The sequence below is a fragment of the Triticum urartu genome, chromosome 1A, assembly GCF_056163025.1.
Source record: "Triticum urartu cultivar PI428250 chromosome 1A, HENAU_Tu73, whole genome shotgun sequence".
Classification (NCBI taxonomy): domain Eukaryota; kingdom Viridiplantae; phylum Streptophyta; class Magnoliopsida; order Poales; family Poaceae; genus Triticum; species Triticum urartu.
The window spans coordinates 331,968,986-331,986,853 of record NC_141873.1 but is presented as its reverse complement, the minus strand read 5'-3'; the positions used below and the strand labels follow the sequence as shown (position 1 = coordinate 331,986,853).

At 44.0% G+C, this 17,868-nt stretch overlaps 1 non-coding gene across 1 annotated transcript; it reads right to left on the bottom strand.

The window, feature by feature from the left end:
- Positions 1–2,512: 2,512 nt before the first annotated feature.
- On the bottom strand, positions 2,513–2,586 carry TRNAD-GUC (transfer RNA aspartic acid (anticodon GUC)). Its single transcript has one exon. It is a non-coding gene; the product is annotated as a tRNA-Asp (tRNA).
- Between the last annotated feature and the right edge of the window lie 15,282 nt (positions 2,587–17,868).

Below are 17,868 nucleotides of genomic sequence, written 5' to 3'. Positions count from 1 at the left end.
TCTAAATGATAGAACCACTGGCACGGTACCTTTCACATTGGTAAGTCAAATCCTGGTGAAGACATCACGAGCAATGACACGACGACATCATCTCCACTTCGTAGCCCATCGGTCTTCATTCATTGAAGCCAGGGCATTGACTGACTTTCAGCGATCGCTATAAGAAAGACATAAAAAAAGTTCTCCTAAACCTGTTCCTTTCCGTTACTACTACTTGGAATTGGAAGTCTAGGAGCAGGACTAACCTTTTTCTTTCGTTTAAATAAAGTCGAGATGTAGCTTTCTCTATCTCAAGAAATTATTCCACCTCCATTCATTGGAGAACAAAGCGTTATCTGATTAGATCCTTGCTTCAAACTCAACCGAATCAAGTTTCAAAAATAGATGTGGAAGAGGCAAAGGGAAGAGCGGGGTTGCCGAATTGTTTCTCAGAGCCGGACGAAACATCTATCTCTATTTACAATACCCTTACCCCCAAGAAAACTTTGTCGAAAAAGGTTGTCATCGTAATAGGGATTGCACCTCAACATGGCAGCCCTCAATTCTGCCAATTGTGTGTGACTTGTACTCTTCTAGGCTTCCTCTTTGCCTCAAGTGATTAAACTCATCAACTACACCAACCACATTTCTTACCTCAAACCTCTCTACAATCTCTTGAATTCACTCTTGCCAAGATACTTGTCCCCTATTCACTAAGAAACTGTTGTACCAGCTTTCAGCTCTCCCCCTAAGGTGCATAGCCGAAAGTTCTACCTTGTACCAATCCGTAACTTGGTACACCGAAAAGTAATGTTCACACTTTTGTATCCAAGACCTGGCCCCTTCAAATATTGGAAAAGAAACTCTAGGAGGTTGATGTATCTGCTGGCCATATTGATATTGATTTTGCGGCCTTTGTTCTTGCAGGTATTGGTACGGGTCATGCTGTTGAGTTGGAAGCGGTTGGTTAAGGTAAGTATATATTGGCACTTCTGGTTTCATGGAATTTCCAGCATAGGGCAAAAGTATTGGTTGGGAAAATGGGATATTTGGTATTGAATTGGGTCTTGGTTGTGGTGGTGGAGGTGCAGGATTAGGTCTAATATTATCATGTTTTGAGCTGTGAGGAAGGCCATAGGTGGCTGGAAACAAGTGTTCGTGCCAAGGTTTTGAGGGGGATAGAGAGGGTTATTTTTGTGATTGGGTCTTTTAGTTGCTTTGCTACTAGAGGTCTAGGTGGTCAGGGGTTTAAAGGTCTGGAATAGGTGTGAGTGGTGGTCGTATTCAGTACCAATGGTACGGTAATTGGAGGTTCAGGCGGTTCAGGCCTAGGATAAGAGCTAGAGGCTTGTTGAGGGGTAGCCATGGTTTCAGCTTCACTGGCAACAGCTGGTAGGGACATTTGTTGTGGTGTTCTAGGAAAATGAACCATATTGCCCCTAGTTGTGTTAATCGAGCTATGCTCTTCTTCAACGCTCCGCGCCTTCAAAAAAGTAGTTTTGTTGCTTGCGCTTTAATTTAGGAGTTTCAACTTAACTAGCATATGTGCATTTGGGTTGTTGGCATATGTCGGCTACATACTGGATGCTTTTCCATCATTGTTCGACTTGCACAGAAACAATGGGTCCCTTCTGGTTTCTTTTTCTCCCTCCAAGTTTGTTCTTCACTGTAATGTGTGTCAACTCAACAAGAGTGAGCACACCCTTCCTGCTGGTCTTCTTCAACCTTTGTCTGTTCCATTACAACCTGGGTCTTCTATTTCAATGGATTTTCTTGAGGCACTCCCCAAGTTTTATGGTTATAGCTCAATACTTGTGGTCGTGGACCGTTTTACTGGCTCATTTCATTCCTCTATCTCACCCTTTTAGCTGTATACCCTATCTTGTATCCAGTAGTAAGTCTACTCTTCTTACCCCCTCTCCTCTACCTTTTGTGGCCCATCTATTAGCTTTTTGACCATCTTTGAGTCATAGCGAGACGGCTCTATCTCTTTTCACAAGTACAGCCGTAAGTACAGTTGCGGGCGTCAACGATCAGCAGTACTGAGCTACAGAAAGTCTATCGAATTATAGCTACGGAAAGTCTATTGAAAGGACCTAATCAAAGGCTACTACAGCTATAACTGACCCGCCTATGGAATCTATTGGCTCGGCTGAACCGACATGAAATGAAAGAGAGGAAGGCGGAAGCTATTGGCAAATAGAGGGGGGATGTTCTCCGTGTCTTTTAGCCCTCACTAGATGACAACTTGCTTACTTTTCACTTCTTCTTAAGCTTGGCAGACTAGTTCCTGACTGACTTGATAGTGCGATGAGCTTACTTGCTCTAGTTCTATCCTCAGGATTTACTTACCTGAGTACCTAGCACCGAGGATCGATGTAATTTACTTTCAAAAAGATGCTGTTGATGCTAACACGCATATAAATAGATGTTCCCCACTGCTTGCTCCTCTTACCCGAATGGGGTTATATGCCTTAGTGAAACTCAGGGTAAAGTGGCAGAGGTATGACCTCGGGAAGAAAGAAAGATCGGGCGGGGAAAACGGGGTTCGAACCCGCTACTTCTGGCGTGACAGACCAGCACTCTAACCAACTGAGCTATTTCCCCCTTTCGTAACTACTGTCGATTCAACAGTCACCTACCGGTTACCTTTGTAACTATACCAAAGTAGCTGTACAACAGAATGCCCTTCGCCTTTAGTACTTTTCTTATATATATTATGTTATATACTAAATGTGTCAAAGCAATAGAACTTATTGAAAAAAAAAACAAGCCCATCTTTCTCAAAAAGGAAGAGAGGGTGCGCCCCCCCAGAGAGAACCCCATTCTTTCAAGAAAGTTCTAATTAATTATGTAGAAAAAGAAATAAGGAAAATAGGAGTAAGCGAGTAGGGTCAACAAGATTCTAAACGAATACCACAAGTGACGGAACCGACGATGATGAAGAGATAAGGGGCGAAGGAGATTTTTTCTATTATTCCAATTCTTATTTATTGATTATCTAATTTATTTAGATCCATATTCATTTTCATTTGCAAATACAAACTCTCTTTCATTTTCTTTTTACTTTTGCGCTAAGGATAAGGGAACTGAGAAAAAAAGAGCTGGCTTGGCTGGTACATCAAGCATATGACATATTGCTTGTTCGGTGTGGTACACATATCTGTCAATGTCAATCAAGTAAGAAAATGCATTCCCACTGTCTGAGGAAAAGGTGAAGAATTGCAATTTATTGAGCTTGTAAGGCCCGTTGAAGTCCCCGAGAAAGGGTATAAATAGGGCTATAAGTAGGCCGTTTGCTATTGCAATAAGGGCTGCTCGCCTTTCCTTTTGACGGCTTGGCTTCCTATCGCTCCTATGTAGTGGTCGGCCTTAAAAGGAGTCTTCCTACCATACCATCATGCATGCCTATGTTATAGTGCGTTAAGCTTCGCCAGAAGCAAGCAAGATGATGAAGCGAAGCTTCGTAGACAAGGCTCGTTCCGTGCTTGACTTACGAGCTCGTGTAGTAAGGCCTCACCCTACTTCAATAAGGGCTTATGCACTCCACTCGTAAACGAGCGTTAGAGCTTTTTGAGCGAGCGAGCGAAGCCTTCCTGGAGCTTCCCCCTTCCCTCACCCGAGAATTGCATTTCCGCTTCAGCTTCCCCGGTTTAGTTGGTTTGGAGGATTAATTGATTGGATACCCAATCCGCATAATCTTTCAAAGTCACTGCTTCTACGACGATAGGCGTAAAGGCATGATTAGTTCCACGAATCTCACTGCACTGACCATAGTAAACTCCTTCTCGTTGTACCGAGATGGAGGTAAGATTTGAACGACCAGGTACAGCATCACATTTGACACCTGAGGAAGGTACAGCCCAACTATGAGGTACATCAGCGGGTGTTACAATCATACGTAGATGAGTTTTGGCTGGTACAACCACTCTATTGTCAACTTCTAATAAACGTGATTGACCCAATTCTGGATCATCTTCTGGAATCATATAACTGTCAAAAGTGAGTGACTGTTCATCGGAACTGTTATAGTCCGAATACTCATAAGGTTGGGTCGACGCCCGCCTCCCCCCAAACTTGACTTGCAAGTTTCCCCGCAAAAAGCTCTCCACGCCTACTCTTATTTATAAAGAGCACTATTCTTCTTTAGTTAGGTAGTTCTCCCCCCTCTATGAGACCGTAAGACCCCGGTGGAATCGAAGGCCCGCTTACTATTAGGCAAGAGGGGACCCTTTCTCGCCCAGCCCTACCTACATCAGTGAAGCTGGAACCGAGGAAGACAATGTTCAACACACATGAGACAAAATGAAGGTATGGGACGGCCAGTTCACCACGGAAAGGGATGCTAGTCGGCTTTGGCGAAGTTGTAGGCCCCAATAGATCAGATCTCAAGAGTGATTCCTCACCTATCCTGCCAGGGGCCAAGTCGAAGGCTCGAGTATAGATTCCCTATGCTCATGTGAACGGCCGGCCCGTAGATCTAAAAGGATCCATAAAAAAGACCGGAAAGTATGTTTGTCCACGAAAAAAAACTCGTTCATGAGACCTCGAATTCCCACGTTCCAGCCTACATTATGCCAGCAGGTCCCACCCCCAATTTCTTGAGTCACCCTTATCTAAAAAAAAGGACGGAGTCTATCTAGATCATAGGATCACTGTATTCAGAGGTCAATTCTCTTTCTTTGACCTCCCACCGTTCACGACATCCCTTGCTTCTCGCAAGAACGGCTCCTCGGTGGAGGAGTAGAAGCGCTGGTCCCCTTCGGTCAAGTGCTTGTGCGTGCTCTTACCTACCGTAGGACCTCCGTCCCCGAAGCGAAGAAGGAGGAGCAGGAACAACAGGTTGTCCTCTCTTGGCCCAGTAGTTCCGCAACTACTACCGTGGTTGTTGCCAACGGGGATCCCCCATTCCGAAAGGTAACGGGACCTGCCCTTAGGTCCAAAGTTGTATGCCACTGCTGTGGTGCCGATAGATTCACTACTGAAGCCCCGTTATCGGACATTGCAGGCTTAGCATCTATTTTTCGTATATCGCTCCACCACACCGAGAAGAGGTATGTGTACCTCCAGCAATAACAAGAATGGAACCATAGGCTCCTATGCTGGGAGCATTTCGGGGTATAGGTCTAACCACCTCAACTCCCCGTTTCTGGCATGCTATAGTTCTTTTAGTCTCTCGACGACGGGAATGGGAGATGACCGGTAAGCCAGATGCTTCGCGAACCACCGGTACATTTCGTTGCACTTAAATCACCCTCGTTAAGAGGCGCACTCCGATACCATTGATGTCCAATAGCTTTGATAGTAATGGCTGGATCTACTAATACCCCGTCCATTGAGTATAACAGAGCAAACGATGGTATAGCAATGAACAAAAGAATGACACTTGGAAATATGGTCCGAATAATTTCGATAGTAGTTCCATGAACAATCCTTTGTGGGATTGGATTAGTTTGCTCGTTGAAATGCCATAAAGCGCGAACCAACATCCGTGATACGAAAACCAAAATAAGAATGAGGAAGAAAAAGATATCGTGATGTAAGTCAATGATTCCTTGCATCATAGGTGTTGCTGCGTCTTGAGATCCTAATTGCCATGGTTCCGCAGCATCACAAAGAGCGATTGTGAGGAATCGACATGATAATGAACGAAGAATCATTGGAATTTCCCATCTTTTTCAGCTCTGCTCCCGAAAAGAGAAAGGAAAGGAGACTGATCTTGACGTCGGCGTTGGTTTTTCCAACGAAAGCCTTATTTAGCATGTAACGTGAACATGAGCGGACACCCACACAATCTCGATTGGAAGAAAAAGTACCATACCATTGTCGTTTTTAGGGCGAAAAAGAATGGGTCATCTTTGTCAATTGATAACTGAGTGAGAGAAGAAAATCACGTTCTTAAAGCGGTCGGTTCGCCGGATTCACAACCTTCCCCTATTGGCCGGCTGCCCGTGAAACACATAGGCTCCTATCGCATTTATCGATCGAGAATGGTCTCATCACAGAAACACTTTCTATATGTTATTTCGAGATTCGAAGAAGCAAGCAAGTTTATAGGGCATATAGTTGTTTTTTTGTAGGGCGAGCCAAGATCTTATCTTATTTGCAGGTCGTATAAATGAAATGATTGGAAAAATCATATAGAATTTGGAGGTGCGTAGTGTCTTACGGGGCTGGCTCACAATACAACAATTATCGCTACTGATTCCAGATAGAATGTTGATACCGGTGGAAAAGCACTTCTTTCTATGTATAGGGCAGTGAACTAAAAAAAAGTGTCCTTTTTCGATACATAACATTGTATAAGTCAACCCAAGTCGCTTCTTCATCTCCGGGAATCCGGTAAGGTACTTTTGGAACACCAATGGGCATATTAGATTAATATTATTATATTATAGTAAGAAAACTACACTTTAATATATAAACATAAGAATGGAAGAGAAAGAAAGAACCTGAGAAGAGCTTAGTTGGAACTCTTTACCGGGATCATAGGGGCTATGCTCCCCTCTCTCTGTCTCAGTCCCAGCCAACGGCATAGCAACACCTACTCTTCCTTCTGATGCAGCCTTCCTGGATCCATAATTTGGCTTCCTCGTTTATTGATTGCTTGCAATCGCCACAACACCATTGAGTGAGCGTCATAGAATCCTCAAGGCGTGAAGTAGAAGTTCTTCGAACCTTGATTGTGTGTGTTCGTGCCCACTCCAATAGAGCATTTGGCCCTGTGAGCTTTGACTACGAAAGCTACCTATGTCAATCAGTATAGCCACTAGAGGGATTGGAACAGGTATATTCCTTCTCAGACAGTACTTTAAGACAAACACGGTTCACAAGGTGGATTTTCTATCTATTAGTTGACTACGGAGCTTCCTCATCCCGACCTATCTATATGTGAAAAGCTCTCCGCCAGAATCTTCGTTACCAACTTCTACTATAGAAACCAATTCACTGGCATACCCTGGAACCAATTCATTCATCTGCCCTCTTCGCGATAAAGCTTTGCCTTACTTTGCTTGCTGGCTCTAAGCCCACCTCCTTTACTACACTACACCCTCTCACCGCCCCTATTCAGCCCGAAAGGCTTCTAACTTCCCCGAAACCTTACTTATTCAGGGCAAGATTCGGAACTTAGGGTCACTGCCTTTCATCCGCCTTTCTCTCATATGCTTAGAACCTATCCATAGAAATGGAATTCAAAACTTCGGAATAGTTTCGAGGAGAGCCGAGAGGACACGTTCAAGGAGTAGTGTAAAGTAGCAGACAGAGGGGCGCTCCCGCTTAGGCATTAGGCATTAGGCACGAGAAAGGACATCGTTCTCGGCCGTCCCTTCCTTCCCGGAAAAAGGCTCTCTTGCATCTTTTGCTTCCCCACCCGGCCTCTATTCTAGATTCACCGTCTTCGGATGCATCAGTTTATTATGCTTATGCCTAATCTTAATACTGGCTAGTTACTTCAATTACCTTACCCCACCGCCCCTCCTTTTAAGGAGGTTTCAGAGCACCCAGTCACAGCTCGTCACAAGAAAGGATTGATGGTCGAGTCCCCGTGCATGAAGTCAGTGGATTCGAGTGAACTGACCGTACTACAAATCGACATACTTGAGGAAGCTTCTTACTAAACCAAAGAAAGGGCAGCTCCAGTTGTGTTGTCGATTCCCTTCTCCCGAGAGCTTTCACACTCTGGGATGGGAGTCCCTTCCAAGACTTGACCAAAAGCTCCCCACAATTTCTTGATTTGAAGCAGTTCGGAGGCCTTCTTCTAGTTACGATTCGCCCTCGTCTGTCACTATAGATGTTCTAGCTTTAGTCTTTAGTGTCATTTCGAGTTATGCATTTGGAATGCTCCCCTTCCAAGCAAACTAAACTAACCTTGCTAAGTGCTAGCCAGGTGAAAGTGCTTTTCGCTAGTAGTTTTGGTGTTCTCTTCCCTTTAATCCAATTGAATCAATCGATCAGAAGAACAAGAACAAGAAGGCACTGTACTTTTAATAGGCCCTACTTCCGAGACCTCTATCTCTATTTATTTTCATTCTTCCCTTTGGTCAGATACTAGAATATAGTATTTTTATTGGACATCCTCCTCACTATTGAAATTAGGGAAAACCGGATCAGTAAACTATTGCATCTAAGGGAACAGAGCAGCAGATCCCGCTCTAAGGCATTGGAGCTGCTGGAATATGATACGAAAATACAGATTGATGTTTCTGCTTCTCCTCTCTCGGGAATAGTTTACCGACCGGGCCACCTGTAAATTCTTTAGTTAAAACAGGCCTCGGGAGTAGTCATCCTAGTATCGAAAATCATCTATTTTGCTTTCCGAAGGTAGACAGCAGTGTTGATTCTCCGATTATACGATGGCAACATGTGTGAAGTCTAGTACCAGATCATATCGGGGATAGCTAGCTCATCAGCAGTTCATTTCTATGTATGGCGAGAAGTCCAACTGTCAAGCATGGCACGATTCCAGAATCATCGCTTGGCTGCTGCTTAGATGAGATGAAACCTGAGCTGACTTCTCTGTTTTAGTACCGGCCAGGCCTGCTTCTAAAGGGAACTCGAAGTCCTAGACCTAGAATGCGGGTACCGTTCCGGATTCCCCAGGATAACCAGATCACTCAACTGCTGAATCCTTCCTGAAATCTCTGTCTATCTATGAGATTTTTTGTTTTTCGCCACGTGCAGATCTACTTTGTCGTGCAATCGGATCTCACCTCTTGCTCTCCTCATTCCACCTGTGAAATAGAATTCATTAAAGAAGAATGCCAGTATCGAAGTAAAGTAAACCATTCAAATAGCTAACCATTCACTGCCTTCGCCCGGTAAGAAAGTGGAAACTGCCTGGCATGCTTCTTGCTTTCTTTCCATCCCTAGCACACAACTTAGTAGATAGTAGGCACACAACTCCGCTAAGAGCTCATCGAACTTGAGTTGTAGAGTAAGACCACAGCTCGATATGGTTCATTTCAGTACTCATTCACTCGGTATGGTTCACCACATGCCTGTGATCTCTCTCAAGCTAGGTTTGGTATCGGTATCGGAGAAGTCCGTCATTGAATTGAAGTGGTAGAGTGGTAAGTGGGCGTACGGTCTATGTATTTCCTATCAGTGGCATTAGTTCCTTTTCATTCCCTAGATAGATGGGCAGAACAAGCTTCTCTTTATATTCTATTCTAGAAAGGATCAATTAGATTCTCATCTCCTATTTGTTTGAGCCATTCATTATAGTGGTGGTGCCGGGAAGGCAGCTTAGCACTCTAGTCCTTTTGAGTAAGGAATTGTAGCATGGGCAGGCAATCTCTTCGATTGATTCCCCTCCAGGAATTACTTGAATTAATTAGCCGGCCCACGGAGTGAAATATCGAACTTAACCTATAAATAACTAGTATCTCAAAAACCAAATAAAAGGCTTTCTTTTAAGCTTGTTAATGGAATTCCACAGGAGTCAAGCGCTAGCAAAGAAGAATTGGAAATCAGTCGCTTCCCTTCTGGACTCAAGTCAGCAGAAGAGTGAACTTCATATTAATAGGTAAATCCTACATCAAGCGTAAAGGAAGTACAGTACACTTATTTGGATTCGTCGTGAAACAAAGCTATTGTATGGTTTCTGGTCCTGGGTGGATTATTTCTTATCATATTGTGAGGCGGATCATAAGATTGCAAATTAGGCGGATCATAAGTAGATGCTATTTTACAAGGGTGGGCTTTAGCTGAGAATCAAAAGTACGATTCCCCAGAAACACATTCCCTTTCAAGCTGAGCTGAGACGTATCCGGCACCTTTACTTGGTCCAGTGCTGCCTCCGGCACTTCTTTCTCTTTCTTGTGCGAACAAACTAGAACCTGCCAGCCCAGCCCTATCTTCCGAATCAGAATGGACTAGTGATTTTGATCTATTGCCAGAGCCCTATTCTTATGATGGAAAGATCCGTGCTCACATAGCTGTCAGAAAGTTTTACTTGCATCTATTTCAACTAGACGTGAGGTCTCTCCACGGCAACAACGAGGAGGAGGAGATCCACATTTAGAGGGCGAGGGGTTCGAAACTCGGGGAGGTCACATATGGTTGTGGAAGAAGAGCTTGTACGGGCTCCGAGGTCAAAGAAATTCGACAAGTTCTTGGTCGATCGATACCTTTCCATCCCGGGGCAGATCTCCAGATCCGATACGAGTGTAGATACTTTACTCCCTTCTTCCTCAGTGAGTAACGTATAATGTCTAGAACAAAGGAAGTGAGTCTAGCTCCACTCCGAGGGACAAGACGGAAATCTTCTACCGATGCCAACTGCAAGGCGTGCTTTCCTATGAACCGATTCTTAGACTACAGATCTCATCCCAACGATCTACTTGTACGAAAGAAAGAGAGATGATCTACTTGCAGCTACTGTTTGTTACCGCTGAACATCTGCTACCAATACCAAGAAATACCAATACGGACTTCTTGTTCCAATCGAAACGAGCAAACCTGGGGAAGATAGCAAGATTAGCAGAACGGGAACCCCCCATGGGGAAGGGCTCTGAGACGCACCACAGAGCCCGTAGCAGCTACTTTTAAGGTTTATCGCCCATCGGCCCAGAAATCCATAGAAAGACGATTGAGATTAGTGAATGGCATCGATCTGAAGTTCATAGAATCTCTAGCGTCTCTTTGTTCGTAACAAATGAGTAACTTAACTACTAATGTGACGAATAGTGCCAGGCGTAGTGTATCACTGGAATTCGATCAGTCTGTTGGAAAGGGATCACTCTCTGATTCTGCTTCAAGTCCTGTGCGTGCCTGTTTCGAAGAATGCTATTCGCTCTAGTGTCCTGTGCCTGTTTCGAAGAATGCTATTCGCTCTAGTGGAAAAAGTAGCGATTTATGGCCATGATCCCGACCCGAACCCTCAAATGATGACGAACGGCTGACTTCACGTAGAACCCGTTATGCCAATCTGGATTCCACATCTGCTACAAGAAAATCGTCTTGAAAGATTGCAAATCAAGCATTCGTCCTTAGCTCAAGGATTGGATTACCGCAGTTCCTGAAAGATATCGTGCCAACAGAAAGATCTCGTTCCCGTAGATTCCGTTCGTTCCAGCAATCGTGCCGGAACTCACTGATCCATTCAAAGGATTTCTTTACCACTGCTCCCAATGGCCAAAGGACCGATATCTTCTTCTCACGCCTAGCAAAGATCGAGTTCTGTTCTCACTTCACTTAATGAGCCTATTTCTCTGTTTTTATACCCGTTTAGATAGATGGGCTCTAAGGGAGAAGTGGCGCACTTTCTCGAGCTATCTAAGCATCCAGGGAAGTGATTCCACAAGCTAGAGAGATTCTCCTCTTTTCTTTTTCAGAGTTGAGCTCAGGCTAAGGCCAAGCATGGATCAATGTTTGTCAAATCATTCTCTGTTGAGTTGAGTCCTCGCCGAAGGTGCCGTGCCGTATAGTACTTCTCCGGTTATAGGTGATAGGTGCATGGCTTCCGCTCATAAAGAATGAGTGAGACCGGCGCTCAATCAATCAGCCACCAGTAGAGGATAAAGGAAAAAGGGGTTCATCAATGAGAGGCGCATGAGATTCTGTATTGGCCAACTCTTTCTAACTATCACTAGGCCGGATACTCCGATTCTCTGTGGACGATTTCCTTCTCTCTCGTTCAATGCCCTTTGGTCTCGAGGATCACCATTTGTATTCCGACGAAATGCTATCACCCAGAAAACAGAGATTGAAAGGATAGTAGAGGAGCTGTTGCAAAATGCTGTAATCAGGCCCAGTACAAGCCCCAAAGCAGCTCTGGTGTTGAAGAAAGATGGAACCTGGAGAATGTGTTTCGACTATCGAAAACTAAATGCAGCAACTATGTTTTCCAAATACCCCATTCCTATCATAGAAGACCGGCACTTTTGGATGAGGTGTGAACTAAGATATATTTGAGGGCTGGTTATCACCAAATAAGAATGAAAGGAAGAGGATATCTACAAAACAGCCTGAAGGACCGGCTTTTTGAATTCAAGGTGATGCCCCGGCAACCTTTCAACAACTCATGAATAGTGTTTTTAAAGAGATATGTTGGAAAGGGGTATTGGTCTTTTTCGATGACATTCTAGTGTACAGTTCTACCATGGTGGAGCATCTCAAGTTGCTAGAGGAAGTGTTCCGGCAGAACAAACTTTTTGTGGGTGAGCCAAATTTCATAAAGGAAATACATTATTTATGAAATTGGGGTATCTACTGATACAAACAAGGTAGAGGGCATGACAGCTTGGCCAGAACCAGCCAATGTCAGAGAACTCCGAGGGTTGCAGGGGTTATTACAGGAGGTTTGTACCGGGGTATGGAGCTATCAGCAGGCCTTTAACTGAGTTGTTAAAGAAAGGTGTGGAGAAGAAGCCAGAAAAGCATTTCTCAAGCTCAAAAGTGCTAAGGTATGGTGATGCCTTTGAACGTTGACTGGGAGAGCGGCTCGAAAGAGTTGGGACAGACTAGAAGCTTTGAAGTTTATGTTCTTTAAAAAGATAATAGCAATCTTGACTTACATCCGGTCAAGATCCCCGTGAAGGAATGCTGATTGAACATCGAGCTGATAAAGAGGGAGTACCATACCCAAGATACTCCATTAAAGGAAAGGTATGCTTGTTTGGTTTCTTTGGTCCGAGAACAAACACCACAAACTCTCGCAGTCGATGAGGAAACGTTAGTAAAACTACATTTCAGTAATCCGTCTGGCCTTAACCTCTACGCAAGGAGATCTTACGTATAGACCCATGATTAGGTAACTACTTCTTCTTTTATTCGGAGTATCCAATGGAAAGTGGGCCTCTATCTACAGGTCATGGATACCTGGGCGCTAGAAAGGTTACCGAACCAGGGTTAAGTGAGGCTGTTCAAACTTCACGGCCTTCACTATCGGATGTATATGAGTAAAATCAGACATCAGTATCACAACCTAGCGTTATCCAGATCTTTCGTTGATCCAGGCGATTTTGGGAAGGACTCAGCATTCTCCCACAAAAGGCCAGGCCTTGAGTTTCTAGCCGACTCATATAAGTCAGGGTGTCAATTTTTTTTAGGTGACGTATCTTTCTCTCTGATGTTCTCCGTGGTCTCAAAGGATGATCAGTCGGATAGCGACATTGGTAAATAAAAAGAAGAAGTTTACACGCCGGGTGCATACTTCAGTGCCACTAATTAGCGACTTTTTTTTGCCCTTTACCTACACCATGTAGACCGGAGGATTACACAGAATCCCATTGGCGAGTTTCAGACAGCTAGGTTATTCAAGAAACTTGGAATACCAACTCCAATGCTTGGCTTGCTGAATCAGCATATGGATTACTTCATTGAATTTCTCGGCCCGAGCTCTTGTGATTGGTCCACTTGGCAGGTGGAGTGGATCCTTAGCAGGTTCATGTGTTCCTTGTTTACGTAGCTCTTCTGTTGGATCACGTAGCCCCTCCGTTGGATTACGTTGCTCTGCCCTTGGATTACTTGAGTCATTTCTGGGTTTACTTGGCTGCTCCGCAATATGTTGGTTACTTGATCCTTCGCTTTGTTTACTTGGGAGCTCAATACTTATTGGTTGGGAAAATTACCTTCCAAGGAAAATGATCCTCCCACTGGACCGAAAAACCCATATATTCCCATGGGAATGGGTGGTGCTGAACAAGCAGGCAGGCCCAACGTTGTTTATCTTTACTGCAATCCTGGTTAGGTAAAAGGAATTCCGCAGCAGCGGGTACGTGATTAGTTACAACCAACGGAAAGACTTATTGAAATAATAGGGAATTTCCTCATCCAGTCTACTCCTAGGACTACATCATATGCTCCCAACTCCATGGCCAACAAATCAAACTTCAATCGATATCCTTGCATCTCCCACTGTACACCAGAACACATCCCATACAATCGGCCCGAAGAGCATCAATGAGCAGGCCTACTAAATAGGCATAGAGATACATTAGCCGAGTTTGCTTACAACAACTGCTATCACTCTAGCATCGGAATGGCACCTTTCGAAGCACTCTACGGGAACCTTTGTCGTACCCCGATTTGTTGGGGTTGGCACGTACCGACCGACGGGGCCACAGAAGATGAAGGAGAGTGCCGAGAAGATTCCACTTATTCTAGATTAAAAGCAGTTCAGGACCAGGTACGCCGACCACGATATTTGGAGTTTGCAGTAGGTGATCATGCTTGACTTCGGCTTGAACCTACAAAGGGTGTGATGCGTTTTTGAGTGAAGGATTAGGTATAGCTGACCGATACATCGGACCTTTCTTGGCCCATATCCCCCTAGCCCTTACTCCCTTGTTTCGGTGGTTGGTCTCTACCTTTTTCTGTCTCTTGGCTAGTTTGTCTTCCTCTTCTTTTTGAGGGTAACGTAGTAAAAATCCTTTATTTCAGGGGATTTCCCTTTTCTTTCCAAATGAATTTATGCTTAGTCTAAAATTGGTAAATACCAAATAATAATATATATATATATATATTATTATTATTATTTGAAATATGTACCAGTTTCCTGAAACTAACAAATAGAGTTATAGCTTTGATTGACTTACTAGCTTACGGGAACGCTTTGAATCTCAACTTACTTTGAACGAGTGCTTCCCACATAGATTGCTGGAAAGAGGAGTGAGCCGGGGCAGAACTTGAAGCACGGGAGAAGGAAAAAGAAGTATACAAGGGGTGCGTAGTTGGTATATGTACGGTATAGACCTTTCTTTGTGAATAGCTAGTTCAGTTACAAGGGTGTATACAAAGGTCTGCTTATAGGTTGAAAAAGCCTGTAGAGATAGCCTAGATAGCCAAGAAGATATACGTATTTCATAGAGCTAGCTAATAAAGCTTTTGTTAACTTCAAATAGGCTATTGAATGCAACGGCAAATAAAGAAGAAGAAAGTGCCAGAGCTAAGAGCTAATAGATTCCCAGTCTATGCATGGATAAAGGAATGATAAGAGCTATGAGAAGTTTATTAAACTACACTACGGCTAATATATATAAGGACAAATCAACTAGAAAAAACCGTTGCCAAAGAAACCATTTGTTTAAGCTTATTCGTTCGCGCTAGGCTAAAAAACTAGATAGAAGAACTAGAGGCCGCCAAGGTCTTCAACCATTAGCAGGTAGGATCCTTTGCTTACTACTTGAAGCAGAAACCTAGAAGAGGAATTCTTTCTATTCCAAAATCCATCTTCTTTCCGGTCCGCTTCATTCATTCCCTTACTAATAAATCCAATTCATCGCTAATGGCGAAACCAGCCTGTATGTACACCGCACAACTAACCGTTGCTTGGTAGGTTCGATCAGCTCTTCTCACCTTTCCGTCGACATCTACTAAGGCTTCAGCTTAAGTGGGTTCAGCCGCCCCAAATCTGACTCGATCCAGGGTTATATATCATAAAGGGCTTCGACAAGGGGTTTGATTCGTTCTTTGAGCAAAAAGATAAGGTCGGAATACCGGAGTTCTTTCTTTGCTTCCAAGAACATAGATTCCTTCTTCAACCCAGGTCATGACCGAGGGCGGGTATCTCACTCGCATATCTAGAGCCCAGCATCTCTCCTGAACGACACCTTCTGCAGACTCTACTGGTGGTATTTCCCGAGGCGAGGGTAAATATGTGCATTCATATCGGTCAGGAAACGACAATGACTCTTCTTCTTTCCGGGAAGCTATGGGCACCTCACAATTCTTATACGACATTAGTGGAAGCGAACATTCGTAGCATTCATTGTCACCGATCATTGACAAAAGAAGAAAAAGAAGCCGTACGACAACTTAAGGAATCTTTAGATTTGGCGGCTATAGACTCAAAGGGCACAGACAGGCTGCTGGTACTTTTTTTTTAGCTAACTAAAGTCCAACTTCCTTTGCCGAAATAGGATGAAACGGATCAGCCGATTCAACTTAGCATTACCCGACTCGTAACTTCAAGCACAACCATCCATCTCAATCCAAAATCTCCGATCGTCTGTGATCCAAACCCAAACTCTCCTCCGGTTTTGGATATATAGACAGTGCCTGCTCTCAAACCAACCAAGACAGCAACAAGTTCCTATCGAGAACAAGACGACAGATCAATATGACCAATTTCTATAATATCTCGGGTGAATACGTGAAAAAGTGTTGCTTAGCTCAGTGAAATGGAATAAGGAAGAGAAAGTGTAGTGTGATAAGGGAAGATGCAAGTCAATTTTGAGGTTTTCAAGCAAGGGCTGAGATAGATATACAAACCAGAAGAATTCACATCAGAACCCTTTCCTGCTTCCCCTTTTTACCCATCGGACTCGACTCACATTTTGATCTCCTACGCTTGCTTTCACAGTCCCCCTACGAGCAGCCCGGAATCAATGAAGGAGTTCATTCAGCACCGAGCCGAGCGAGCGTAGATTCAATATGTTGATTGTACCGAACGAAGGATTTGCCTTATCACGAAAGCCACATTCGTTTCGTTTGAGGAAGTCACACGTCTTGTTCCCTATAAATAAGGAGATTCATTCTTTTTTTTCAGAAATCCCCTCTTCTTCCTCCTCAAGCCCCTATCACAAGACCAAGCGGATCTCATCCTGCAGAAGACTCAGAGCGGATCTATCTAATGGCATGGCTGGCTGCCGGATGTGATCTATTCTCGTGTCACATCGCTTTCTTTCTTCTCCCTCCATTTTCTTCACTACTACCGCTTCTACACATAAATCAAAGAAGCATTGTGGAATAGTGGCATTTCGTTAATGGCTAAAATGTTCTTAGTGAAAGGGTTGCCGCAAAACCGGCAAACTCAGAGCGGTCTCTGAAAGTGAATAGGAGCATAGCGGCATCATCCAAGCCAAACACGTCTCCTCAGTCAAGGGTCTTCTCGCGCAAATAAGATCAAAAACATAACAACTGATTTCGCTTAATGCATGTCACCCGCCCGCTCTCAATACAGCAAGTGACTCTCTCTCACAAGACAGAGAAAGATTACCGATTCATCCAATCCAATCCAATTTGATCAGAAGTGAGTTCATTGTTGTTGTATAGCGAAACCTTTCCTTGACAAAACCATTCTCAGCTAATAGAAGCCGAGCTATCTATCCAGATCAGGGTTGAACGAAGCGAATGGAAAAGCCAAAGAAAACATAAATCCATTGCGATTAGAAACCAGTGACTCTACAGCCAGGGCTCGATGGCGATGTAAGATAGAAAGAATGGGGAGTTAGGGCTTCGGTTTCCTTTGTAGCCAGTTTCAATTCCAAATCATTTGCCGACATGCGGACTCACTTCTCTTTTATGGGATGACTTTTATTATCCAAGTTGTCTATTTACGTGGGTGAATCAAGTACAACAAGTCAGGTCAGAGCTTGTGGTAGAAGATTGGGCTCTGCTACGCAGATCCACTCAACTAGGAAAGAAGTACGCATTGCTGACTGACTGTTTGAACGATCCTAGTTACTAGTAGCTAATCAAGTCAGAGTAGGGTGGCCGAGAAGCTTCTTGCCGGTGCCCCCAAAAGCAAAGCACAGACTCTACTCACCCACGCGTTTTCCACCTACGGAGGGAGAAATCATCGAAATATCCTCATCCCCTGAAAGGGAACCCGAAAACAGGACGAGAGTGGATAGGGTGACTAAGGAGGCCGTAAAAATTAGTAGTGCATTTTTGAAAGATAAGATTACAAAAAGGCGAGAGCAGCATAATTGTTAGTTAGGGGTAAGAGGGGACGGGCCCGTATAGAAAGTCAATCCTTCTTTTTCCGATATGCCGCTCCGCAAGCAAGGAGTGCCACGCACGAGCGGAGCGAAAACTAAGCAAGGGGAATTCCGTCATTCCATGGAAAGCATGCGAAATCCTTTGATTGTTTATAGAATCAAAATAACTATATAGTCTTTCTTGTTCCACTTGCAAGGCAAGGAAAATAAAATGTCAGTTTCG